The sequence below is a fragment of the Schistocerca gregaria genome, chromosome 3, assembly GCF_023897955.1.
Source record: "Schistocerca gregaria isolate iqSchGreg1 chromosome 3, iqSchGreg1.2, whole genome shotgun sequence".
Lineage (NCBI taxonomy): Eukaryota > Metazoa > Arthropoda > Insecta > Orthoptera > Acrididae > Schistocerca > Schistocerca gregaria.
Genome location: NC_064922.1, coordinates 804782381 through 804809310, shown reverse-complemented (window position 1 = coordinate 804809310; position 26930 = coordinate 804782381). Strand labels below are relative to the sequence as shown.

The following is a 26930-nucleotide window of genomic DNA, read 5'->3' as shown; positions in this document are numbered from 1 at the left end:
TAGCTGTTTGGACAGCACAATAATTGGTTGAAAAGGGAATGTGAGGCAGGGTTGTAGCCTATCCCCGATGGTACTCAATCTTTATACTGAGCAAGCAGTAAAGGAACAAAACAAAAATTTGGAGGAGGAATTAAATTCCATGGAGAAGAAATAGAAACTTCGTGGTTTGCCGACGACATTGTAATTCTGTCACAGATGGCAAGGAGGTTTAGGGAACAGTTGAATAGAATGGACAGTGTCTTGAGGGGAAAATGTAAGATAAACATCAACAAATACAAAACAAGGAAATGGAATGTAGCCAAATTAAATCAGATGTTGCTGAGGGAATTAGATCAGTAAACAAAACACTTAAAGTAATAGATGAGTTTAGCTGTTTAGACAGCAGAATAACTGATGATGGCCAAATTACGAAGAATATAAAATACAGACTGGCAATGGCAGGAAAAGCTTTTCTGAAGACGATAAATTTGTTATTATCGAGTACTGATTTAAGTTTCATGAAGTATTTTCTGGAAGGATTTGTATAGTGTGTATCCATGTATGGAAGTGAAATACGGACGATAAATAGTTCAGATAAGAAGACAATAAAAGCTTTTGAAATGTGATGTTACAGAAGGATTCTGATAATTAGATGGGTAGATCATATAACTAATGAGAAGGAACTGGATAGAATTGGGGAGAAAAGAAATATTTGGCACAACTTGACTAAAAGGAAAGATCGATTGATAGGACACATTCTGAGACATCAAAGAATCACCAGTTTAGTTTTGGATGGAAGTGACGGAGGGGGTGGGGGGTGGTATTGTAGAGGGTGACCAAGAGATGAATACAGTAAGCATATTCAGAAGGTTGTAAAAAAATGATTCAAATGGCTCTGAGCACTATGGGACTTAACATCTATGGTCATCAGTCCCCTAGAACTTATAACTACTTAAACCTAACTAACCTAAGGATATCACACAACCCAGCCATCACGAGACAGAGAAAATCCCTGACCCCGCCGGGAATCGAACCCGGAAACCCGGGCGTGGGAAGCAAGAACACTACCGCACGACCACGAGATGCGGGATCAGAAGGTTGTAGGTTTCAATAGTTACTCGCAGATGAAGAGGCTTGCACAGGATAGATTAACATGCAGAGCTACAGAAAACCAGTCTTCGGACTGAAAACCAGAAAACCACAACAACAAAAATGCCCTTTCAGTACAATTCTGTTTTGGCAGATATTATGACCATGGACCGTGCCAGAAAGGCGTAAATAAAGCAAGTTTTAACAGCAACTGGACTGCTCTTATTAGCGGCTTATAGACAGCGATATGTGAATAGTGAAGTTTTGGTACAAAGACGAAAGCAAAAAGTTGTTCTTGTTTACAAAACAATCAGCACTGAAGCTACAACATCTACATCTACATCTACATTTACATCCATACTCCGCAAGCCACCTGACGGTGTGTGGCGGAGGGTACCCTGAGTACCTCTATCGGTTCTCCCTTCTATTCCAGTCTCGTATTGTACGTGGAAAGAAGGATTGTCGGTATGCTTCAGTGTGGGCTCTAATCTCTCTGATTTTATCCTCATGGTCTCTTCGCGAGATATACGTAGGAGGGAGCAATATACTGCTTGACTCTGCGGTGAAGGTATGTTCTCGAAACTTTAACAAAAGCCCGTACCGAGCTACTGAGCGTCTCTCCTGCAGAGTCTTCCACTGGAGTTTATCTATCATCTCCGTAACGCTTTCGCAATTACTAAATGATCCTGTAACGAAGCGCGCTGCTCTCCGTTGGATCTTCTCTATCTCTTCTATCAACCCTATCTGTTGCGGATCCCACACTGCTGAGCAGTATTCAAGCAGTGGGCGCACAAGCGTAGTGTAACCTACGTCCTTGGTTGTCGGATTGCATTTCCCTAGGATTCTTCCAATGAATCTCAGTCTGGCATCTGCTTTACCGACGATCAACTTTATATGTTCATTCCATTTTAAATCACTCCTAATGCGTACTCCCAGATAATTTATGGAATTAACTGCTTCCAGTTGCTGACCTGGTATTTTGTAGCTAAATGATAAGGGACCTATCTTTCTATTTATTCGCATCACATTACACTTGTCTACATTGAGATTCAATTGCCATTCCGTGCACCATGCGTCAATTCGCTGCAGATCCTCCTGCATTTCAGTACAATTTTCCATTGTTGCAACCTCACGATACACCACAGCATCATCTGCAAAAAGCCTCAGTGAACTTCCGATGTCATCCACCAGGTCATTTATGTATATTGTGAACAGCAACGGTCCTATGACACTCCCCTGCGGCACACCTGAAATCACTCTTACTTCGGAAGACTTCTCCCCATTGAGAATGACATGCTGCGTTCTGTTATCTAGGAACTCCTCAATCCAATCACGCAACTGAGGACGAATGGCTATAAGTATTAACAACACAGCTTCCTGCAGCTCCTGTGTTGGGCCGTGTGGCGCGCAGAAGCAGACAGTCCTTGAAACGGGCGTTCCCGGCTGTCGGCACAGTCTCGGCGTGCGTCAGACGTCGGCAATCAATGCGAGCAGCTGAATAGCGTCCGGTAACAGCGTTTCCGAAGAGCGCGCGGCCGGCGGAGCGGGGTGATGCAGCGGTTTCGGCACAAAGCACAAGGTCGCCAGCAGGACGTGCCGATTTCACGCCCGCCCGCTCTCATGTCCCCCTACAGCCTGGTCCGGTGCCCGGCGTTCGAGACTGCGTAGTTGGTTATTTAGTTAATAACGTGTTCCGTAGATAATTTAACCATACTTTTTCTCGAAATGCTGTGGAACGAGTAAGTTTACACGTTAGGTATACACGACTAGTTTCAAAGCATGGTTGCAAGCAGGCTGTTTACAAGTTGCTAAATGCCAGACTCGCCTAAATTTAACGTTAATGAACACATTAACTAACTGTCCTACTCATGCAGCTACGCGTATAACTAGGGCTTTTTCAACAGGCAACCAATTTTTAAATTAAAATACGTCTGTAGAATAAAAAGAGTTCTCCAGAATAAATGGTTTTAGGTTGCTTTTCTACCTCTCAGACATTCTATTTTACTGGGAAAATGATGAAAAATATTTCTACATGCATGTTGAGCTCCTTCTGGAACCGGTGACGACTCTGCAGTGGGTAACAAAGGTCATTTTCCTTCTAGTATCGTAGATATTCTTCTCAAGTTAGGATAGACTGCTTACTTTGAATTTCATAGCGTAATATGTATATATAATACTTTGTGTTCTGCCTTACGGCAGGTCTTGTCATGCTGGAAGACTCGTCAGAGAGGTCCACCGCATGAGCGTCTAGGGAAGTGATTCCAGTGGTGGTTTCCCGTTGCCTTCCACTGATGATGATGAAATGATAATGAGGACAACACAACACCCAGTCCCTGAGCGGAGAAAATCTCCGGCCCAGCCGGGAATCGAACCCGGGACTCTTGGCGTGACAACCGGTCTCGGTGGCCGAGCGGTTCTAAGCGCTTCATTCGGGAACCGCGGGACTGCTACAATCGCAGGTTCGAATCCTGCCTCGGGCATGGATGTGTGTGATGTCCTTAGGTTAGTTAGGTTTAAGTAGTTCTAAGTTCTAACTGATGAGCACACAAGTTAAGTCCCATAGTACTCAGAGCCCTTTGAATCATTTTTGAACCTTGGCGTGACAGACCGCCGCGCTGACCACTTAGCTATCGGGGCGGACACATAATATATAAGGATTGTTTAAAAAAATGTATTCGATTTATTGAGAGGTGTTAGTTATGATCCAAAACAAGAAGAAAAGTCCAGTATACATAGACTGTAAAATGCGTACCTCAAAAGCCATTCTTCTTCGGTTCTGTGAGGCAAGTCTCTTTCACTGAAGAAGTGCTCTCTTAAGGTATGCTCTTCACAACCCAGGTTTGCATGATATTTTCGTCTTTTTTTGTTCCATACTACCACCTCTTAAAACACGGAATAGATTTCTAACACAAGATTTCTCCTAAGAATCAGAAGGTACATTGTCTCTGGTGTGCCAGAAATGATCTAAAATTACGTTTCAGCGATGTGTAGCTGGTGTCAGCCCAGACAAATACTGCTCATCAAGTCTTTAGTGAGACGCGCAGTGTCAATGGAAAGCGTCGATTTGTTTTGCATTACGAACCAATTGATACTTAAAAGCGGAACTTTAAGTGAGCATACGATAGAGTGGTCCAAAATCCGTCTAGTGCGAGATTTGTTTTATCGATATTTGTTAACAGGGACACTAAAACACGAAGCAAAACAGCATTCCAGTAGCGATATCACCTCCCTGTCCCGCGTTGACTACTACCGACATGCAGCAACGCTTCTGAGTCACTGCTTGGTATTTTTCAACTGTCCCTGTTGGAAGGTCTCTGTTGGATTCCTTTCAAGTTAATTTCTTAAATCTGTTGTCATTTACGGCATACATTCCACTTCTAAATTTACTGTGGTGTTTCTGACTCTATCTGGGAGGAGACTGAGCAGTGGAACGAGTTACTTATACACATATACAAGAACGATATACACTACTACACTTTAAAACACAGTTTATACGTAATTCATGCCACACAGTCTCATATGGAACCTACATCCGCTTTCTTTTATATAGTGTATATGATAAGATACTGTCATCCTCCTTCACTTCTGTGTGAAAGGATGAATGAGCAAATGTATTTCTAGTTGCATGCTCGATGGTAGCAGACAAGCCTGTCTGCTATAGAACAGTAGGACCAACGTCAGAACAGGTAGCTACGCTTTCTAAAACCAAAGAGGTTTCTATTCTTAGTATGGTCCTATCCGTCCCTTGTCATGTTGGTATAGGAAGCTGCCTCTCTGGTCACTTCCGTTTGTATCTGTTAAGCACCCTCGGTAGGGGCCCAGGCAGTCTGTCCACAGCGAGCGTCTGAAGTGGTAAGATCTCTGGCTAAGCGCATCTCTGATAAAACTGTAGTACAATGGATTTCTTAAGTTCAGCCTAACTGAAAATTTGATCACCTCTATTTCAGGTTTAGATCTAAAATATCTTATGTTATCTTGAATTGCAACGCCGTGTAATTCGAGTGTGAAGTTCAGAATATCTTCCAGAGTTGCTTTGTCACTACTTTGTGAGTAAAGTGGAACCACGTGTTGATGCTCCGTAACTCTAACTAAGATCATCAGTCTTAAATGCCAATGTGCTTGAGATTATAATGTCTCGTCTTGACAAACGTGGGGTGTACTTTGTAAGACCAAGTACCACGTGCTTATACAATTGTTTGACCCATCAGGTTAATAGTAACACGATAGTAACCAGTTCGAGGCTTTTCTTTTGTAAAGGGCGTTTCGATGTAATTTAATTTAAATATCAAAATTATTGCGAAGTTACACTCTTTGTGTAAACCAAGTTGACCACGTGAAGCATGTGGTGTAATGATCAAAGTAGCCCTCAGCTATTCTTTTCGAGAAGATTTCACAGACAATTAGTATGCATTTAGTACACCAGTGTGTGGTAATTTCATGACGGACAGGATTGCGCTACGACCGTAACTTCTTTTGGGGAATCTTACACTGTTAATATATATCGGTAAAGCAAAAAATGTGTTGGCTTGCAAACGGGAAATAATCGGTCGCTTTATGTCGACACTGGTCGTCACAAGAGGGACGAAATGACCTTTAGTTGTTTGGACTGAAATCAGAACCACATCGCAAAAACGAAACTGCAAATATCAGCCGAAACACCAGAGAAAATGCGCCTGACGATTATACCAGGAGGAAAAGTATCGGAAATGGATTTTTCGAGCAGCTCAGTAGTATCTATCTGAAAGTTTTCATCAACAGGTACATCCAAAAATTTGGAAAATTCTCCCTCGTTTGCTGACATCTGTTCATGGGCTACATCAATTATTTGTGCAACTATCTGTTGTACAGAACTAAATACGGTGCGTTTTGTATAATTAAGGGACAATCAGTTTTCATAGAATCACTCAATAATGCTTTGAAAAATATCATTAACAATTTCTTTTGCTGTTTTCTCACTAATGGGATTTATTATAACTCTAGTATCTCGTGTAGCTCGAAGTGAAGAAGATCTTGTAGTCTTACTGAATAGAATGGATAAAGTTATGGGGGAGGCATATAATACGAGAATTAATAAAGCAAAAACAAAAGAAATGGCATGTGACAAAAAATCTGGGCAGTAATATTACCAGGGATGGAAGGAGCAAGGCAGAAGTGATAAGCAGAATTGCTCAAGCAAAGGCTGCTTTTAACAAGAAGAAAAACATCTTAACATCTAAGGGCATCAGGAAAAGATTTTTGAAATCATATGTGTGGGTGTGAAACATGGACTTTCGGGACAGAGAAATACCAGAAGCTAAATTCTTTTGAAATATGGTGCTATAGACGCATGCTCAAAATAAAATGTATCGACAAGGTCACAAACCAAGTGGTTCTGGAAAGAGCAGGTGAGGAGAGAAGCTACTGGAGTTTCATTGTTAAAAGAAGAATGCAATTTACAGTCCATTTATTAAGACACAAAGGACTCCTGAACACAATCACAAAGAGATATGTCGAGGGAAAAAGATCAAGAGGAAGACCACGGCTGAGGTACATGGATCAAATAGTGAAAGATGTGGAATGTAACACCTATAAATAAATGAAGAGAAAAGATGAAACACGCACAGAATGGAGACAAGCCGCCATTGTAGCTGTTGCAAACCAATCATTGGATTGACCACTACAGAAGAAGAATATCTCGTACAAAATGTAACTTTTTTAATAGAACAAAAGCTAATTCACATGTCTAAGGGAAAGGAATGGACCCAAAATTGAACCCTCTGTTACTTCCTTCGTAGTTTTTCCCTCGTCACTAAAATTTTAACACATTTTAATATTCTTTGAACTATTCATCACAACATTTTGCATTCTGTTTGTGAAATATGATTCAGATCAGTTGTTTGTAAAGCCATCAGTTAAACAAAACCTACATTTCCTAACGACGTTACACGATCTACACAATCAAATGCCTTGGACAGGTCACTTACCAATTCCGCTGTCAATATTTTATTACTTAGGGCTCTAATGTTTGGTGGGTGACTGTATTTCCAGTCCAGTAGCCGTTCTGGAATCAAAACGATGATGTACTACGGAAATTATTCCTACTTAAGAGTCAATAACGAAGCTGGGCAACTAATATTCACGTCTCGTCAAATTTATTAGAAAGAGGGGCAGACCGGCGCATCGTCAGCAGAACGCTCAGCTCGGTCGTCAAACTAGTCTGGCGATAGCAGCTGCATCTGCTACTACTTTCAAAATTTACTGAGCATGAACAGCAAACGAAACTTCCTGACTGATTAAAACTGTGTGCCGGACAGAGACTCGAACTCGGGACCTTTGCCTTTCGCGGGCAAATGCTCTACCAACTGAGCTACCCAAGAACGACTCACGACCCGTCCTCACAGCTTCAATTCTGCCACTACCTCGTCTCAGGAAACCCTCAAGTACAGCAAACTCCACAAATTTCATTGATGCAATGAAAACGGCGTCTTTGTTCCCTTGAGATAGGCAGAGTGGCGAAGTCTACAAAGAAACATTAAAATTTAGAGACAATTTGGTCGTTCGGACTATGAATAATATAGCCGCCGTAAAAGAACGACCTCAGGAGACCTAACGTGGTGTTATCAAGAGAGTACGAAAGTGCTTTGAAGTCGGAGCTGCAATTCAAGAAAATCGATACTCCAGGAGGTTTCGGGCTTGCAGCCGGATGACGTCAACACCTTGCCACGACATTTCGGATGAGAACATTCAGCCCCCTTAAGGTTAGTTTTAATCAGATATGAACATCACCATTAACTTTATCACCATATGAGAGTACAGGGTGTTTCAAAAGGAACATACCCATTACAGAGTACTATTTTGTGAAAAACTATCAGTTGATGCGCTACGGCTCAGTGATAGGAGGAACGAATACATTGTCTAGTTTATGTTCGTTGCTACTACATGTTGGTTGTCTTCTGTTTGTTAGGTTATCGTTACATGTTGCAAAGCTGGCCGGAGCGGCCGTACGGTTCTAGGCGTTGCAGTCTGGAACGGAGCGACCGCTACGGTCGCAGGTTCGAATCCTGCCTCGGGCATTGATGTGTGTGATGTCCTTAGGTTAGTTAGGTTTAATTAGTTCTAAGTTCTAGGCGACTGATGACCTCAGAAGTTAAGTCGCATAGTGCTCAGAGCCATTTGAACGATGCTGCAAAACTACTACTACGCTGCAATTTTGTATTCTCGAGTTCACGAAGTTCAATTCTGTGCACAGACGTTACCGGTTAAAGTACCAAACTGATCCTCCCAATAGATGGAACGTGGACAGATGGTATCGACAGTTTTTACACACAGGATGAGTGCGTGAAGGGAGGATTCCTGGCCGCCTTCGTGTTTCCGACGCAAATGTCGCATGAATTCGAACCGCTTTCCAACGTAGTCATACGAGATCAACTCGCCGTTTCAGTAGGGGGTAGCAACTGCCTACAGCAACAATGTGGCGTGTTTTACTATTAACAATGATAAAACCATCGCACAACGCATCGTGATCAGTGAAGAAGCGACTTTACACCTTAGTAGAAAAATAAACAAACGTAATGTTCGATTTTGGCGCGTACAGAATGTACATATACACACGGAACATTTATGAAATTCATCCATAGTCGATGTGTTTTGTGCGATATCACACTCATTTGTTTATTGCCCGGTCTTCTTCGATGCAAAACGCGGTAAACAGTAGGATGTATTTTGCTCTGTTACAAAGCTTGTCTCCAAAGCTGAACAGTGACAACTTTATTTTCCAACTAGACAGCCCCCCCCCCCCCCCTCACTGTAGTCGCCAAGTGAGTGAATAACTGAATGAAACTCTACCGAGCCCTTGGGTTGCTCGTCAAACAGCCAGCGACTTCGAATTTCCCAGCAATAAAAATATGGCACGCGTTACACGAAGTGTTTTATTCGAATCAATCTGTAGTACCACCTCCTAAGCTAAAATGTTTACTAATATTAAAAAGGAAAACACTAATGTTGTGAAACATTGTACTTATTTGGCCACGAATCGGCTTTCGGCTTCTCAGGCCATCTTCAGGTGACAACTGGATGTCGCAAACACGGATAAACATGATGAGCGACTTACACAGATATTTTTCTACAGAAGATGCAAAAATGATAAAAGGTTTACATAGGAAGGCACTACAGTAATCACATTAATTAAAAAGGTAGATAACAAAGTTTATGTGTGGAGATACATTTAACAAATGTTGAGAAATAAGATAAATTTACGGTTTAAATCTAGTATTTGTGACGAAAACTTAAGTTAAGAATGGAGAAAATGTAAATTGATTCTGAACATTTAATATTAGGCTGCCATCCTGTGTCAAGTGTTCGTTAATGTCCAGTATTTCCAGTAGGGTGACCTTTCTGCTTTCCTTCACAGTATACATCATATGAATGATTTTCTGCTAAAAGATGATCAGCAAAGTGCAAGCCGACCGTAGCCACTCAGTAGTTACATAATCTGGTGCAACATTCCGTATGTTGACAATATTTCAGACATTCTTGCATAAATCTTAGTCTTGGAACTGAAGACCTGCATTTTCAAATACCAATAACACAGAAAAAAATTTATTTAATAGTGCAAACGGCAGTCCTTGGCAAAGAAAGGTGTATATAAAATCACCTGCAAACAGTATAAAAAAGTGTATATTGATCAGTCAGGCAGAGTTCCGGAAATTAGGCTACATGAACCTGAGATAAGCTAGTGATTAAATAAGATAGATTCAAACACTGCTCATCACCATTTAGCAGAAAACCATTCATGTCAGTGTACAAGTTAAGTTTTACGTCCTGTCAAGGAAAGTAGAAAGGTGACCCTACTGCAAATACTGGAAATCAACAAACATACGCACAAAATGACAGCTTAATGTTAAATGGTCAAAACAGATTTCCATTTTCCCCTTTCTTAAATCATTTTTCGTTACAAATACTAGATTCATGCTGTAAATTCGTCTTACTTTTGATCATTTGGTAAATGTATTTCCATAAAAAACTTTGTTAGCCTCATTTTTTGTTAATATTTTCTATTTAAACACTTCATATTTTTGTATCTTCTCTATAAATAATATCTGTGTAAGCCGCACATCATGTTCATCTGCGTTTGCGACATTCAGCTGTCACCTGAAGATAGCCTGAGAAGCCGAAAACCCGTCCGTGACCAAATAACTATAATTTTGCAGTACATGAGGAAGTGTTTCCCTTTTTAATATTACACTCCTGGAAATTGAAATAAGAACACCGTGAATTCATTGTCCCAGGAAGGGGAAACTTTATTGACACATTCCTGGGGTCAGATACACCACATGATCACCCTGACAGAACCACAGGCACATAGACACAGGCAACAGAGCATGCACAATGTCGGCACTAGTACAGTTTATATCCACCTTTCGCAGCAATGCAGGCTGCTATTCTCCCATGGAGACGATCGTAGAGATGCTGGATGTAGTCCTGTGGAACGGCTTTCCATGCCATTTCCACCTGGCGCCTCAGTTGGACCAGCGTTCGTGCTGGACCTGCAGACCGCGTGAGACGACGCTTCATCCAGTCCCAAACATGCTCAATTTGGGACAGATCCGGAGATCTTGCTGGCCAGGGTAGTTGACTTAGACCTTCGAGAGCACGTTGGGTGGCACGGGATACATGCGGACGTGCATTGTCCTGTTGGAACAGCAAGTTCTCTTGCCGGTCTAGGAATGGTAGAACGATGGGTTCGATGACGGTTTGGATGTACCGTGCACTATTCAGTGTCCCCTCGACGATCACCAGAGGTGTACGGCCAGTGTAGGAGATCGCTCCCCACACCATGATGCCGGGTGTTGGCCCTGTGTGCCTCGGTCGTATGCAGTCCTGATTGTGGCGCTCACCTGCACGACGCCAAACACGCATACGACCATCATTGGCACCAAGGCAGAAGCGACTCTCATCGCTGAAGACGACACGTCTCCATTCGTCCCTCCATTCACGCCTGTCGCGACACCACTGGAGGCGGGCTGCACGATGTTGGGGCTTGAGCGGAAGACGGCCTAACGGTGTGCGGGACCGTAGCCCAGCTTCATGGAGACGGTTGCGAATGGTCCTCGCCGATACCCCAGGAGCAACTGGGAAGTGGCGGTGCGGTCCCCTACAGCACTGCGTAGGATCCTACGGTCTTGGCGTGCATCCGTGCGTCGCTGCGGTCCGGTCCCACGTCGACGGGCACGTGCACCTTCCGCCGACCACTGACGACAACATCGATGTACTGTGGAGACCTCACGCCCACGTGTTGAGCAATTCGGCGGTACGTCCACCCGGCCTCCCGCATGCCCACTATATGCCCTCGCTCAAAGTCCGTCAACTGCACATACGGTTCACGTCCATGCTGTCGCGGCATGCTACCAGTGTTAAAGACTGCGATGGAGCTCCGTATGCCACGGCAAACTGGCTGAGACTGACGGCGGCGGTGCAGAAATGCTGCGCATCTAGCGCCATTCGACGGCCAACACCGCGGTTCCTGGTGTGGCCGCTGTGCCGTGAGTGTGATCATTGCTTGTACAGCCCTCTCGCATTGTCCGGAGCAAGTATGGTGGGTCTGACACACCGGTGTCAATGTGTTCTTTTTTCCATTTCCAGGAGTGTATTATCATGATCTGCGAAGCACCGACGGAAAATTGAGTTAGTGTTAAGATATTTACTATTCCTCCTTGAACACCGCGTATGTAGGTGTACTTCTGACACTTTTGTTTTTACTTAAACTTCCTTATCTTATGTGAATGAAAGAAAGAAAGGAGGTCGTCTCAAAGTTATTTTCCAGACTCGACAAGAAGAAGCCTTTCAGTGCCAACTGCTACACACGAAGCCTCGTGCGAAGTTTCCGTGACGCCATCGCGATGACGTCGGAAGTGGATGGCAGCGCCGCGCAGCGGCGGACGCGTGTCGAGTTCCGATGCCCGCGCGCCGCACGCAGCCCGTCATTCACGCAGACACACGCACGCCCTGGCGACGCGCCTCCCCGCACGCAAGCCCACTCGTGCGTAATTGCGTGGCCCACGGCAGGCGGGAAGCTCCGGCTGCGCGCCGCGGCTGCGCAGTGGTCCGTTCGTCGCCCGGCAGAGCCGCACCTCGCGGTTAACGTAGCGACGCTCTGCGCTGTGTCTGGTGTGGGGCGCAGCCGAAGGAGGCTACGAGTGGTGTTCACAAAGGTTTAATTATCACCCCGGATACGTAAAGCCACGTAATTAACATTTTCTTTGTCTGCAAGTAAACGTCTGCAGTCCTGGCACACACTAAAAGCCCTGCGCCGCAGTAACAGCAGCACGCCAGCAGAGGAGCAAAAACAATATCAACGGCGCATTTTGTTGTGCTTCCTCAGCGAAAAGCCACGATACCGTGGTGTGGGGATTCTGATGTGTACCAGGATTGTAGGCATGTTCCTCCTATCAAACAAAAAATTAATTACACAAGTTGAGCCGGCCGCGGTGGCAGAGCGGTTCTAGGGCCTTCAGTCTGGAACCGCGCGACTGCTACGGTTGCAGGTTCGAATCCTGGGCATGAATGTATGTGATGTCTAAGTTCCATAGTGCTCAGATTCATTTGAACCATTTTTGAACTACACAAGTTGTTTCTTCCAGGTGATAAATAAAACGTTATGAAGTTCCTGATATATGTGTGAGTGTGTGTGTGCTTTTCATGGGTAGTTTACCAATACCACATCTCTCTGACGTGCGTTTTGAATGCTTTGAGGATTCCGCACCTTCTTAAGTAAAAACGAAACCCTAATAGCATCACTTTGTTGTCTGTCTGCCTGTCTGTTGGTCCGAGTGTTAAAAGCACTTTTTTCAGGAACGGCCAGAGGAATCAAGTTGAAATCTATGCCACATACTAAGATCTATGGTCCCCTAGTGGTGTAAAATACTGAATCTTCTAAGCCAATGAAATCGAAACCCACGGTCATTTATGCCATAGATTTTTGATACTCGAAAAATCACTCATCAAAGTTTATTTAGGGTACAAGATGAACATCAACAAAAGCAAAATGAGGATAATGGAATGTAGTCGAATTAAGTCGGGTGATGCTGAGGGAATTAGATTAGGAGATGAGACCCTTAAAGTAGTAAATGAGTTTTACTATTTGGGGAGAAAAATAGCTGATAATGGTCGAAGCAGAGAGGATATAAAATGTAGACTGGCAATGGCAACGAAAGCGTTTCTGAAGGAGAGAAATTTGTTAACATCAAGCATAGATTTAAGTGTCAGGAAGTCGTTTCTTAAAGTAATTGTATCGAGTGTAGCCATGTATGGAAGTGAAACATGGACGATAAATAGTTTGGACAAGAAGAGAATAGAAGCTTTCGAAATGTGGAGCTACAGAAGAATGATGAAGATTAGATTGGTAGATCACATAACTAATGAGGAGGTATTGAATAGAATTCGGGAGGAGTTTGTAGCACAACTTGACACGAAGAAGGGACCGGTTGGTAGAACATGTTCTGAGGCACCAAGGGTTCACAAATTTAGCATTGGAGGGCAGCCTGGGGGGTAAAAATCGTAGAGGGAGACCAAGAGATGTATACACTAAGCAGATTCAGAAGGATATAGGTTGCAGTAAGTACTGGGAGTTGAAGAAGCTTCCACAGGATAGAATAGCATGGAGAGCTGCATCAAACCAGTCTCAGGACTGAAGACCACAACAGCAACAACAACTTCCCGTTTACCTAGAATCATGAAATTCGACGAGAAATAATGTTTCAATGTGCAACTACAGGAAAAAATCCGGGAATTGTTAATCTGTAATTACCTCAGACGAAAAAAACTATTATATGTTATCCAACTGCCTGACCGTCCGTTTGCGGAAACCCCTTTTTCTCGAAAACGGACAGACGTATCAATTTGAAATTTGTGTCACGTAGTAAGGTCTGTCGTCCATTGCCGGTGTAAAAATCTTAAGCTTCTGAGTCATTGCAATCAAAAGCAGCCACTTAAGTCACATATTTTGATACTCGCAAACTCACTGTGACAAAACGCTAGGTTTCACAGTACAAATAAAGAAAAAAACCTAAAATTGCTATTCTGTAAATAAACTGCACAGAATATTCCGTTGTCTTATTCCAGCGACCGATATCTTACAAATATCAATGTCGATAACAGGCAAAACTCGTCGAAATTGTCGATTCCTGGAATCGACGTACTGTCTATACACATAATTAAATTTGTACGGAACCCTGATAGCGCGAGTCCTAATCGCTCGTTGCCAATTCTTTCCATCTTTTTTAATTTATATAAAAATCTTCGGTATTACATTTCTGAGGCCATTGGAGCTGTCCAAGACACAGCTCACGTCAGCATAAATTGAAATAGTTTAATGATCTTCCAGTGTTAGGACGTAGCAATCGCGTCTATGTACGGAGCATCATGCGACTTTGGCACGCATAACGTTCCGTAAATAACTGAAACTTTTGAAACATCGTTCTTGATGAACAAGATGAAACAAGATAATGTATGATACCAATATATCTTCAGGAGATGATGCTCCATATCTCTTACATATTTGAAAGATGTCATATTACCTCCTACAGGTATTGGCAAAATTCTTTATTCACATAACCACTTTCAGTTGTCTCACCATCATAAAAGAATTCACGGCACCACGTTAGGCGAAATATAAAATCATTATCGTCAAGTGATAAAACCATGAATTATGCACTGTTCTCATATCGTAATATGTTTTAAATTATATTAAAATATGAGAACCGTGTGTAATTCAAGGTTGTGTCATCTCACGATAATAATTTTGTATCTCGTCTAACGTGATGCTACGAATTCTTTTAGGAACCTGATGACATCCAGACGACTGAAACTAGTTGTATAAAAAAAGAATTTTACCAACAGCTCAAGGCGGTAATATGCCACTTTTCAGTTATATGAACCCATCTGAAAGTTTATACCTGTGGCTCAGATCGGTAATCGAACCTAGAACCTTGCCTAACGAGACATTGGTCTTACTGAGTGAGCTATCTAACCACGGCAGCATATACATACAATGATCTCTTACAAGCCCGCTGGACTCGTATTTGGGAGGACGACGGTCCAAATCAGAGCCCAGCACGCCAGATTTAAGTTTTCCACGATTTCCCTCTGTAAATACAGGTGAAAGCTAGGATAGTTCATTTAAAAGTCACGACCGACTTCCTTTCCCATCCTTGAGACAATCCGAGCTTGTGCTCCGTCGCCGGAGCGTTAAACCCTACTCCATCTTCGTTTTTTCCTTCTTACAAGCCACACTCTCAGTTAGTAGTTCGCACTATAATGTGGTAATACCAGATGTTTGGTGGTTAATAAGACCTTTATTCTGTAAGAAATTGTACTTTCTTTCCTCCACACTTTCCCCACCCACGAATTATTATTATGTGTTGAAGACAGGAACGTTCTAGTACTAGCGCTTACATCCCTATATTCATTTTTTCAATATATTTCCACATTTTTCGGCAAGGCGAGAAAATAAATATTATCAATCATAGGTATAAAATTACTGGAAGTTCTTAGAAACCAGAGGCATCTGTCGTTTCTTTTAGCGAGGAGAACAGTGGCGAATGGATGAATATTTTGAACTTTCGTGACATAGATCTGAGTGCAGCTGCTACTAATCAATATCCATTACATGTTCTGTGTGGTGCAGCAGATTCTAATGAATGCAGTTGGCGAAGGTCATGAATTTTCTTTGTTATATGCTGGGTGCTTGGGCAATTATTGTTTACGTTGTGTTTTACGTGAAGAAGACGCCTTTAAACTAATAATGGCATAACTATGATGCAGAAAAGACGACAGGCTTTCGTGGTCCATTACTGATGTATCTAAAGGTCTGTTTTTTCTGTGAAAAAATTATTTTTTATTTCATATATTGCTATACCTCTCGCATGAGATTAATTCCTGTTATTACTGTAGACCTCTGATGAGATTAATAACCGAAACTAGAGTGGCAATGTTAACGAAAACCGCGATTGCAACTGATAATTGAAAGTAAGTATGTGGCACATTAATAAATTGTCCGCCGCCGGTAGCTGAATGGTCTGTGCGACAGAATATCAGTCCTAAAGGCCCGGGTTCGATTCCCGGCTGGGTCGGAGATTTTCTCCACTCAGGTACTGGATGTTGTGTTGCCCTGATCATCACCATTTCATCCCCATCGACACGCAGGTCACCGAAGTGGCGTCAACTCGAAAGACTTGAAGATCTGCACCCGGCGAACGGTCTATCCGACGGGAGGCCCTACCCACATGACATTTACATTTTATTAAAAAAGTGGAAAATGAATGACGAATTGAAAGATAATTAGAAGGTGTCTGGCTATAAGGCTACTGGTGTTGACAAGGGAATGTGCTCAAAGCAGCGACTATTTTCTTCGGTAAATACCTCTTTACCAACGGAGATAAGGACCCCCACCGTAACTTCACTTTTGTACTGAATAACTTTTTTTTTTCAATTGGTATCTTAAATCTCTTGAAAAGAGGAGAATAATAAGAACACGCTTTCTAAAATTTGCTGACAGGTTTTTCGTAACGGTAGACTGGATAAGTAGGAGTTTGAAGAGAGACCTCATCGCCACGACACCTTTGCAAACCTATTATGCGAAGTTAAAACTGCAAGGAGGCGTACGAGGTGGCCGTTGTCTTGTTATTCACTACTACTCGTACCTTGCACGCTTTAAAGATTAAAATCTTTACGTTATTATTCGCCTCTTTCAAACAGCTCTGAAGTATCAAAAAAAGGTACATTGGTCCGGTTAGGACACTATACTCCCTCAAGTATCTGGCTAATTCAAGTAGACTTAAGCAATAACTATAGATGAAAATATTCTGTTTTTTCGCGTAGTACCGTGTGTTCAAAACCGCGTTTCGACAAAAAAAATTTCAAAAGGCTCTGAGCACTGTGGGACTTAACATCTATGGTTATCAGTCCCCTAGAACGTAGAACTACTTAAACCTAAGTAACCTAAAGACACAGACACCACACAACACCCAGCCACCACGAGGCAGAGAAAATCCCTGACCACGCCGGAAATCGAACCCGGGAGCCCGGGCGTGGGAAGCGAGAACGCTACCGCACGACCACGAGATACGGGCGCGCGTTTCGACACATGTAACTGTTTAACCGTGTATGAAATATTTGTTATGTCCGTGTTACGTGCACACACTGCATATTCGTTCACATGCGTTCCCATATATATACGCACTGAAGGTGCGACTGAATTTCTTGCCTCGGAAACAATACGTAAGAAGCAGACTGGGATCTGACGAGTGCTACGTGACCTCATACTAGATATATCATCCGAAAATTTTCTTTAAAACATTGGTACTGCCTCTACCGTCATTTGAATCAATTTCTAAAGCTATGGACTATACTAAAAGGTATCAGATAGATTATATAATGGTAAGACAGAGATGTAGGAACCAAGTTTTAAATTGTAAGACATTTCCAGGGGCAGATGTGGACTCTGACCACAATCTATTGGTTATGAACTGTAGATTAAAACTGAAGAAACTGCAAAAAGGTGGGAATTTAAGGAGATGGTACCTGGATAAACTGAAAGAACAAGAGGTTGTACAGAGTTTCAAGGAGAGCATAAGGGAACAATTGACAGTAATAGGGGAAAGAAATACAGTAGAAGAAGAATGGGTAGCTTTGAGGGATGAAGTGGTGAAGGCAGCAGAGAATCGAGTAGGTAAAAAGACGAGGGCTAGTAGAAATCCTTGGGTGACAGAAGAAATACTAAATTTAATTGATGAAAGGAGAAAATATAAAAATGCAGTAAATGAAGCAAGCAAAAAGGAATACAAACGTCTCAGAAATGAGATCGACAGGAAGTGCAAAATGTCTAAGCAGGCATGGCTAGAGGACAAATGTAAGGATGTAGAGGCTTCTCTCACTAGGGGTAAGATAGATACTGCCTACAGGAAAATTAAAGAGACCTTTGGAGATAAGAGAGCCACTTGTATGAACATCAAGAGCTCAGATGGAAACCCAGTTCTAAGCAAAGAAGGGAAAGCAGAAAGGTGGAAGGAGTATATAGAGCGTCTATACAAAGGCGATGTACTTGAGGACAGTATTATGGAAATAGAAGAGCATGTAGATGAAGATGAAATAGGAGATACGATACTGCGTGTAGAGTTTGACAGAGCACTGAAAGACCTGAGTCGAAACAAGGCCCCTGGAGTAGACAACATTCCATTGGAACTACTGACGGCCTTGGAAGAGCCAGTCCTGACAAAACTCTACCATCTGGTGAGAAAGATGTATGAGACAGGCAAATACCCTCAGACTTCAAGAAGAACAGAACTATTCCAATCCCAAGGAAAGCAGGTGTTGACATATGTGAAAATTACCGAACAATCAGTCTAATAAGCCACAGCTGCAAAATACTAACACGAGTTCTTTACAGACGAATGGAAAAACTAGTAGAAGCCGACCTCGGGGAAGATCAGTTTGGATTCCGTAGAAATACTGGAACACGTGAGGCAATACTGTCTTTACGACTTATCTTAGAAGAAAGATTAAGAAAAGGCAAACCTACGTTTCTAGCATTTGAAGACTTAGAGAAAGCTTTTGACAATGTTGACTGGAATACTCTCTTTCAAATTCTATATGTGGCAGGGGTAAAATACAGGGAGCGAAAGGCTATTTACAATTTGTACAGAAACCAGATGGCAATTATAAGGGTCGAGGGACATGAAAGGGAAGCAGTTGTTGGGAAGGGAGTAAGACAGGGTTGTAGCCTCTCTCCGATGTAATTCAATCTGTATATTGAGCAAGCAGTAAAGGAAACAAAAGAAAAATTCGGAGTAGGTATTAAAATCCAGGGAGAAGAAATAAAAATTTGGAGGTTCACCGATTATATTGTAATTCTGTCAGAGGCAGCAAAGGACTTGGAAGAGCAGTTTAACGGAATGGACAGTGTCTTGAAAGGAGGGTATAAGATGAACATCAACAAAAGCAAAACGAGGATAATGGAATGTAGTCAAATTAAGTAGGGTGATGCTGAGGGAATTAGATTAGAAAATGAGACACTTAAAGTAGTAAAGGAGTTTTGCTGTTTGGGGAGCAAAATAACTGATGATGGTCGAAGTAGGGAGGATATAAAATGTAGACTGGCAATGGCAAGGGGAGCGTTTCTGAAGAAGAGAAATTTGTTAACATCGAGTATAGATTTAAGTGTCAGGAGATCGTTTCTGAAAGTATTTGTATGGAGTGTAGTCATGTATGGAAGTGAAACATGGACAATAAAAAGTTTGGACAAGAAGAGAATAGAAGCTTTCGAAATGTGGTGCTACAGAAGAATGCTGAAGATTAGATGGGTAGATCACATAACTGACGAGGAGGTATTGAATAGGATTGGGGAGAAGAGAAGTTTGTGGCACAACTTTACGAGAAGAAGGGATCGGTTGGTAGGACATGTTCTGAGGCATCAAGGGATCACCAATTTAGTATCGGAGGGCAGAGTGGAGGGTAAAAATCGTAGAGTGACACCAAGAGATGAATACACTAAGCAGATTCAGAAGGATGTAGGTTTCAGTAGGTACTGGGAGAAGAAGAAGCTCGCACAGGATGGAGTGGCATGGAGAGCTGCATTAAACCAGTCTCAGGACTGAAGACCACAACAACAACAACAACATGGACTTACCAAGTTCTTTGCCAATAAAATACCTCAGATCATCATTGTTCTTATATATAAATGATAGGAAGATAAAAGAGAAATGAAGTCGCGTGATCAATAAACCATTTACAATAGGCCTACGTGATTTTAAATTTTTAAGGCGTACGGAAATCTTGAATACTTTTCGTGTATTCAGCCGGGTAGCGTCGTCCAACACGAGCGATACTTCGGTTAATAGACTTCTTGCCATCTTCAGGAGTCCATAGAGTCTAGTAGTCTACTTGATCTCTCATGGATGCCGACTTTATGTCCTCTTTAACCCCACCCCTCCTCTCCCGTAGCAAGGACGCCTGAAGAGGGCAAAGAACTCAGCTTTCCGAAATATCGCAGCTTTTGGAAGACGCCATCCGCCTGAATATCAGAGAAATATTCAAGACTTATCATACTTTTTGCATAAACATTTGCCACTTTAGTATGTTTACATGGCATGTGTTGTGTACGAAAAGCGGTGAAAATCGTGGACGCATTTAGAAGCTGGTCAGATAAGTTAGTCGATGTTTGCTCAGATCCAGCTTGAAGAATCTGTCACTTAAATGAGGTATGCTGTTTCAGCAACCAGCCTACATTTCACACTAGTTATCCATCTCCCACGCACAGCACTTGTACCAAGGGCGCCCACACGCGAGAGCGAGGGGTACGCTTCCCCCCTGCTCCTCCCCCCCCCCCCCCCCCCCCCCACCTGCCTGCCATCACAGACGGTCTGTGCGGCTCCCCCCGCCGGAGGTTCGAGTCCTCCCTTGGGCATGGGTGTGTGTGTTGTCTTTAGCGTAAATTAGATTAAGTAGTGCGAAAGCTTAGTGGCCGATGGCCTCAGCAGTTTGGTCCCGTAAGACCATAAATTTCCAAATTTTTCCCCATCCCAGATTTCAGGGAAAGGGAAACGTATGGTGTAGTGAAGTGTTTTTCTTTCAAGGAAATAATTTAAAAGTCGGTATTACACAGGTTTCTAACAGTGTCGGAACCGTGACCTTTTTTGTGGTTACTAGCAAGTCGTCATTCGTTCTCCAAAATATTAAAAATACTCCATACTCCATATCCCAGGTCTATCTCTTTCCTCCCCTCGACAAGCTATCGCATGGGCGCTCTTGACTTGTCCGCCCGACATTTCCTCTTATGCGATACTGCTGACGACCGCATACACATCGCCTCAATATTGTACCAATGGCAGACTCACAATACATATGCTGCAACTTAACAAAACGAGAAAAAGGTGAGGCGTTAAGGCCAGGGGCCCCCAGCAGTTTTGCTTAGAAATGGTTATTGGCGAGGCTATTTGAAGTCAGAAGAGAAGCTGACGAATACAGCCATCGTTCACAGATCTTCCACAGCGCCATCGATCCATGAGTCGTATTCCTTTGGCGCATTATGTCCGTAGCGCACCTCAATAGAGCGGAACGAAAATATTTTTTGTATTACTTCATATCCACAGCCAAGCAAATCGACAAACCCACTATTCCTCCTTGTTTAATTTTACTTTTTACTATCTTTTTCTCTTGCGCTTTGTGGTACAGAGATTTTTATTTCACTGCTGGTTACACTACACGATTGCCATATTCGAATCTCAGTGTGGTTTCAGAGTTAGCATCAAACAAAGCAACCAGCAAAATAAGAAGACAGCGCACAGGCACAGAATGTGGACGTAAAATCTACAGATACACAGGATGACAATATTATTGAACTATATGAAATAAAATCGTTATAACTTCTTAACGGTTTGCGGTAGGACGTTGAAACTGCAGGGCTGCCCGCGCGGCATGCTGGGAATTAGTATGCTATTGTCGTTTCGTTTAGTGACGAAGGCCACTTTCAGTTGGATTGGTTCCTCAATAAGCAAAATTGGCGCATTAGAGGGACTGAAAATCCGCATTTCGCGGTCAAGAAGTCTCTTCACCCTCAACGGGTGACAGTGTGGTGTGCAATGTCCTGTTCAGGAATAATCTGTGGGATATTCCTTGATGGAACGGTGACTAGCGGACGGCACGTGAAGGTTTTGGAAGATGATTTCATCCCCATTTCCAAAGTGACCCTGATTTCGACGATGTATTGTCCATACACGACGGAACTCCACCCTCTCGAAGCAGGAGAGTGTTTCATGTCCTGGAGGAGCACTTTGGGGACCGCATTCTGGTTCTGGGGTACCTAGAGGCCACTAGCATGGGACCTAAAGACATGTGACTCCTTTCTGCAGGGCTATATTAAAAAAAAATGGTTCAAATGGCTCTGAGCACTATGGGACTTAACTGCTGTGGTCGTCAGTGCCCTAGAACTTAGAACTACTTAAACCTAACTAACCTAAGGATATCACACATATCCATGCCCGAGGCAGGATTCGAACCTGCGAGCGCAGCGGTCTCGCGATTCCAGACTGTAGCGCCTAGAACCGCACGGCCACTTCGCAAGCGGCCATATTAAAGACAAGGTGTACAGAAATAACACGAAAACCATTGCCGAGCTGAAAACAGCCATTGAGGGGGTCATCGACAGCTTCGATGTTCCAACACTTCAGCGGGTCATGCAGAATTTCGATATTCGTCTGCGCCACATCGTCGTCAATAGTGGCAGACATATCGAACATGTCGTAACCTAAATCCGAATATCTGTGGCTACGTCGACAATTTGAATAAAGGCATGTACACAGCGTAGTTTTCAACTAATTTGCTTTTTTCATTTAGTTCGATAATTGTGTCTCTGTGCATCAGACGTGACACTTGTCTTTCACTATATGGTTACAGACAACTCGCATTGGCGAGCGTTATTCACCTATTTTTCTATGTCAGTGACTGAGACTATAAGTTCGGCACAGAACACACAGCCGCCATATTCAGGAAAGAAGGAATAAGTAATAATTATAGGAATCTCCTGCTGTATTTTACCTTCACATTGCATCACAACTACAGGTTCGGGTTATAGAAATTATGCAGTAATAGCCGGCAAGATATTATAATTGACCATGTCAGACGTATACATCACACAGTAAAGCTCGAAGCACCTACGGAATAGGCATGTGATATTGTGAACGAGTGTTAAATACTTTTCCACAAATATTAAGAGACAGGTTATCAGGCAAACTGCCTACGCAGCCGCCTCCGTCTCAGTGCTTCTGTCATTTACGTTTGCTAAACACTTCGCATCAACAGTAATGCAGCGAACGCTAAATCCACATGAGAGAAACTACCTGGTAACTATTGCAGCTTAGTAGCAGTGGAACTGCCGGTGAAAGTGAAGTATTCGACGCCGCTGGAATGTATTCGGAACAATATAACGCTATAGTTGCTGCTAACACGGAAGCAGCCTGTACGGCTTCGCGCGACCCAGAACTGACGAGCTGGTGCGTACAACTCCGTCCCACTGCCACCTGTAAGCCGCCATTCATTCCGAGGAACCCTGCCATACTGCGGCTGCCGGTGCCCTGCTCGGACAAGTAGGTGGTAACCAAAACAGACTAGTGGCTGTATAAGGAGAATAAGAAAACTCCGAGAGAACATAAGGTTTTAGGGAACGTGACCGTATTGACCGACAGTTCGGGTGGTGTCGTAGAGAGCATGCGATTTTGTCATTGCGACTTATGTAAGTAGTAAGTAGTGAGGAACCGCACAGAGAAGTTCGAAATGTCAAGAGTGAATGCGAACTCTAATCGCTGGAGCGAATAATTTAAGTGTCCTTCAGCGCCACGTAATAGAAAATACATGACATCCAACAATGGACGCAACCTTATAGAAGACTTCTTCTGTTATCTTGCAGGTGTCATTCTAATTTAAATGAAGATGAAATGGATGAAACATTACAGCCGAAAATATTGATTGTATCACGTGCATTAGGTATGTTAGTTACGTTATGGCTCAGAATAACTAACAGGAAAGTCTGATAAAGATCCACGAAACAAGGTCACCATCAAGTCACTGTCTGACGAACTTAAGTAAACGGCAAATGTGACAAATGCAGCCAAAAAGCTATTGACTGAAAGTGCTAACAGAGAAAAGTTGATCAACATGTAAGCTGCCCGAGCAGAGTGAATCCTGTGCGACACGCATCTAACCACTTTGGCCTTCTAGTTGGTAGTGTTCATACGGCACTGCGCAAGTATTAAAGAAGTGTCTGTACAGAACTCATTCTGCTCGTGAGTCGCTATCTGAAGACAGATAACATATAGCTCTCTATTAGTCGCCCTTGTCAGTTATAACGTTTTGGTCTGAGGTGTGGTTGCATTTTTCATAAAAGCATGAATGCACAGAATGCAAGTATTTGGTCTGTGGAAAATCCTGATTAGCTGCATGTATGCCCTCTGCGAGACTTCAACACATTCGTTGGTGGCACAGTGAACACCGAGCACTACGTACAAATAACGTCACTATTTGTAAACAAAAGCTGGACATGTTGCTGGCAACGATCTGATATTCAGTAAATAAGATAGCGTGTTTTAACATTTTTATTTTTACTTTATTTCCTCAGTGTCAGTGTCATCTTAGGATCTTCTTCTGATATGCGGTAGCTATAACGGCTCCACTGAAGGACTCGTCTCCACTCCAGGGTACACTGATGGTGCTATGGACTTATTATTTACTGTTCTGTGTACTTGACAAGCCAATGTGGCGTCTTGTGAAATGTGCTCTTGTTATGTTTGTGCGATTCAAGCACACTAATATTATGTCGAGAAGCTCCGACACCGGTCACACAGGAAATAAAATAAAAACAAAAATATCACAACAAGCGACCTTGGCTGTCACATATTCTTATTTGCCAACACTTCGCGTGAAATCCACCTACAGTAGCGTTGTTTCAGCACGACATCGCAGTGTCTGATCATTACACCATGGCTTCCTTTGTTTCACTACTTTCATGAAACGTAATTTCTACGAGTTTGTGGGCATTCAGACTCCTGACAACAGCCTCTCGATTGTTTCTTATTGGGTAAGTTAAGGACTTCACTTACAAAATTCACTCACACACACTCCCAAGCAGCAAAAACGAACTCAATGAAGTGTAACCTCAGTTCATCAACAAACGTGTTGCACAACTGATGACAAAATAATTCTCGAGTATACGGCCGTATCTCGATGTGCAGTGGGCACAAAATTTCGACAAAAGACCACGTAGCCACAATCACTCAAGGAAATTGCGTGCCAGGTGCGAGGCAGTGAGTTCATCAGCACACCTGATGATAGCAACGTGCTGGTTTGCCGAAATATCGTCTTCTTTGGGTATCGACATCTCGCCGTAGACGCGTGAATTGTTGTATCGTTAAGCCATGTGTACAGTAAAAGCGTATGCCGAATTCAGTTACGCGAATCACACAGAGTAGCTTTGATTACCTTCAACAGTAGTGAAGAGAGACACCATCTGGGTTACTTCGTATCTTTTACAGTAATAGCTGATTTCCACATTTTCTGTATTATATCTCCAGTCGTAGATCACGATATTTGTTAGTAATTAGATAATTAATTTCGGTCAGTAATGGCCTTCTTCATACCCGCATAGAAACGTGTTACATTATACAAGCTGTATATGATAATTACCCTCTTTCGCAACTGTAATTAACCTACACAACTTCTATATAAGCAACTGTGGTAAAAAGAGGCGGAAAAACAACATGTGTTGCATACCCATATCACGCCAATTCGATCTTTGCTACTGATTATCTTCAGATTCATACATCTAATTACTGCAAAGTGGAGCTGGTCAGCAGGACGGAGATTCAGTTAAAACTGCAGAATTTGTGCAAATCACAGCTTCGGAAGTTTTAACTTAATCTTCACACTGTGGATGACCAGCACTTCCAAGAATCTGTGAATATCTGATGATGACCTATAGCATAGGTCGAAGCCATTGTCGTAATACACTAAATGAAGTGGCCCAGAGGGTGTCTTCCTTCCTTACATTTACAGGTGCTCACGAATCCCTGGAACATCACTGCTACAACTATGAAACACTTTCAGCAACGGCACTAGATACTCCTGAAGAGGATTGGCAGACTCTGGGCCGGAATTTCGTGGCAGGAATTTACTAACACCTGGTAGTTCGCCCGAAATTTAATGGGAGAGTCAATAAATTTGTGACTCTGTAAGGTTGCGTTATTTTTTGAGCGCCGTGTATTGGCACGATGTAACGGACACGCATATGCGTTACTTTATGAACACTCTGTAATGACACAAGTAGGTGGATGCTCATAACCGGGCCACAAACGCCCGGTCCGCTGCCAAAGAGAGGCGAGAGGCCAGCCGGCGCATACGCAGAGAGCGTGCTGCTTACTGGTTGGGCGGGCTGCGGCGTCGCCGGCTGGGATTGGCGTCGCGACGCGCGCTTCGGCGTCGCCGGGAGACAGAGTCGCGGACGGCGCGCCGCGAGTCGCCGTGGTCGCGCGCGCTGACAGGACTGACTGAGGGCTGCGGCGACGCTCCCGCCGCCCCCGCCGCCGCGCATGCGCGCTGGCGCCGCCTCCCGCGCTCGCCTCGCCGCTGCTTCTGCCGCTGTATCGACCGGGCGGTCACCGCCACCGCCGCCGCCGCCGCCGCCGCCGCCCACACAACAGGTCACCCGAGCCCGCCGCCGCCGCCGGAGCTGGGTGGGCACGTTCACGTTCCCGCCCCCGCACCTTGAGAGGCGCGCGTCGTGTGCCTCGCGGCGAGACGGCGCTGTCAAACTCGGCCGTCTTCGCCAACAGGTCTGTACAAGAAGACCGCCCCGGGGCTGCTGCTCGCGAGGCGAGGATTCAGCTGCCGGTGGCGTCCCCGTCGCTCACCGCGGATCTGACTGCGTCACGCCTTTGAACCCGTCTATCCCGCAAGTTGCTGTACAGCAGAAGACACGTCGTTCCACGTTGCTAATAATAATGTCGACGTAGACGTTGACGATGCCATCGTATCAGGAAGGCTGTAAGACGGGTGTGTTCCTTCGCCTCTAGTGTTAAACCTGCACATCCAAGAAGTAATTACTGAAATTGAAAAAACATAGTAAGCAAGGAGACAGGGCGATTCGATGCCAGGCCATAATAAAAATTACAGTCAACCACAAATTGCCATTATATTGTTAAAAAAGGAACTGAAATACACTGAAACGTCAAAGAAACTGGCATAGGCGTGGGTATTCAAATATAGAGATATGTAGTCAAGTAGAATACGGCGCTGCGGTCGGCCACACCTACATAAGACAATAAGTGTCTGGCGCAGTTGTT

The 26930-nt window shown here is 43.5% G+C and overlaps 1 long non-coding RNA gene across 1 annotated transcript in view; it reads right to left on the bottom strand.

The window, feature by feature from the left end:
* The window catches only part of LOC126354369 (uncharacterized), a 931233-nt gene extending 905098 nt beyond the window's left edge, over window positions 1-26135 (bottom strand). Inside the window, exon 1 of the long non-coding RNA XR_007565308.1 lies at window positions 26009-26135. This is a non-coding gene — a long non-coding RNA (uncharacterized LOC126354369). The remainder of the gene's footprint in view (window positions 1-26008) is intronic.
* Window positions 26136-26930: the final 795 nt, after the last annotated feature.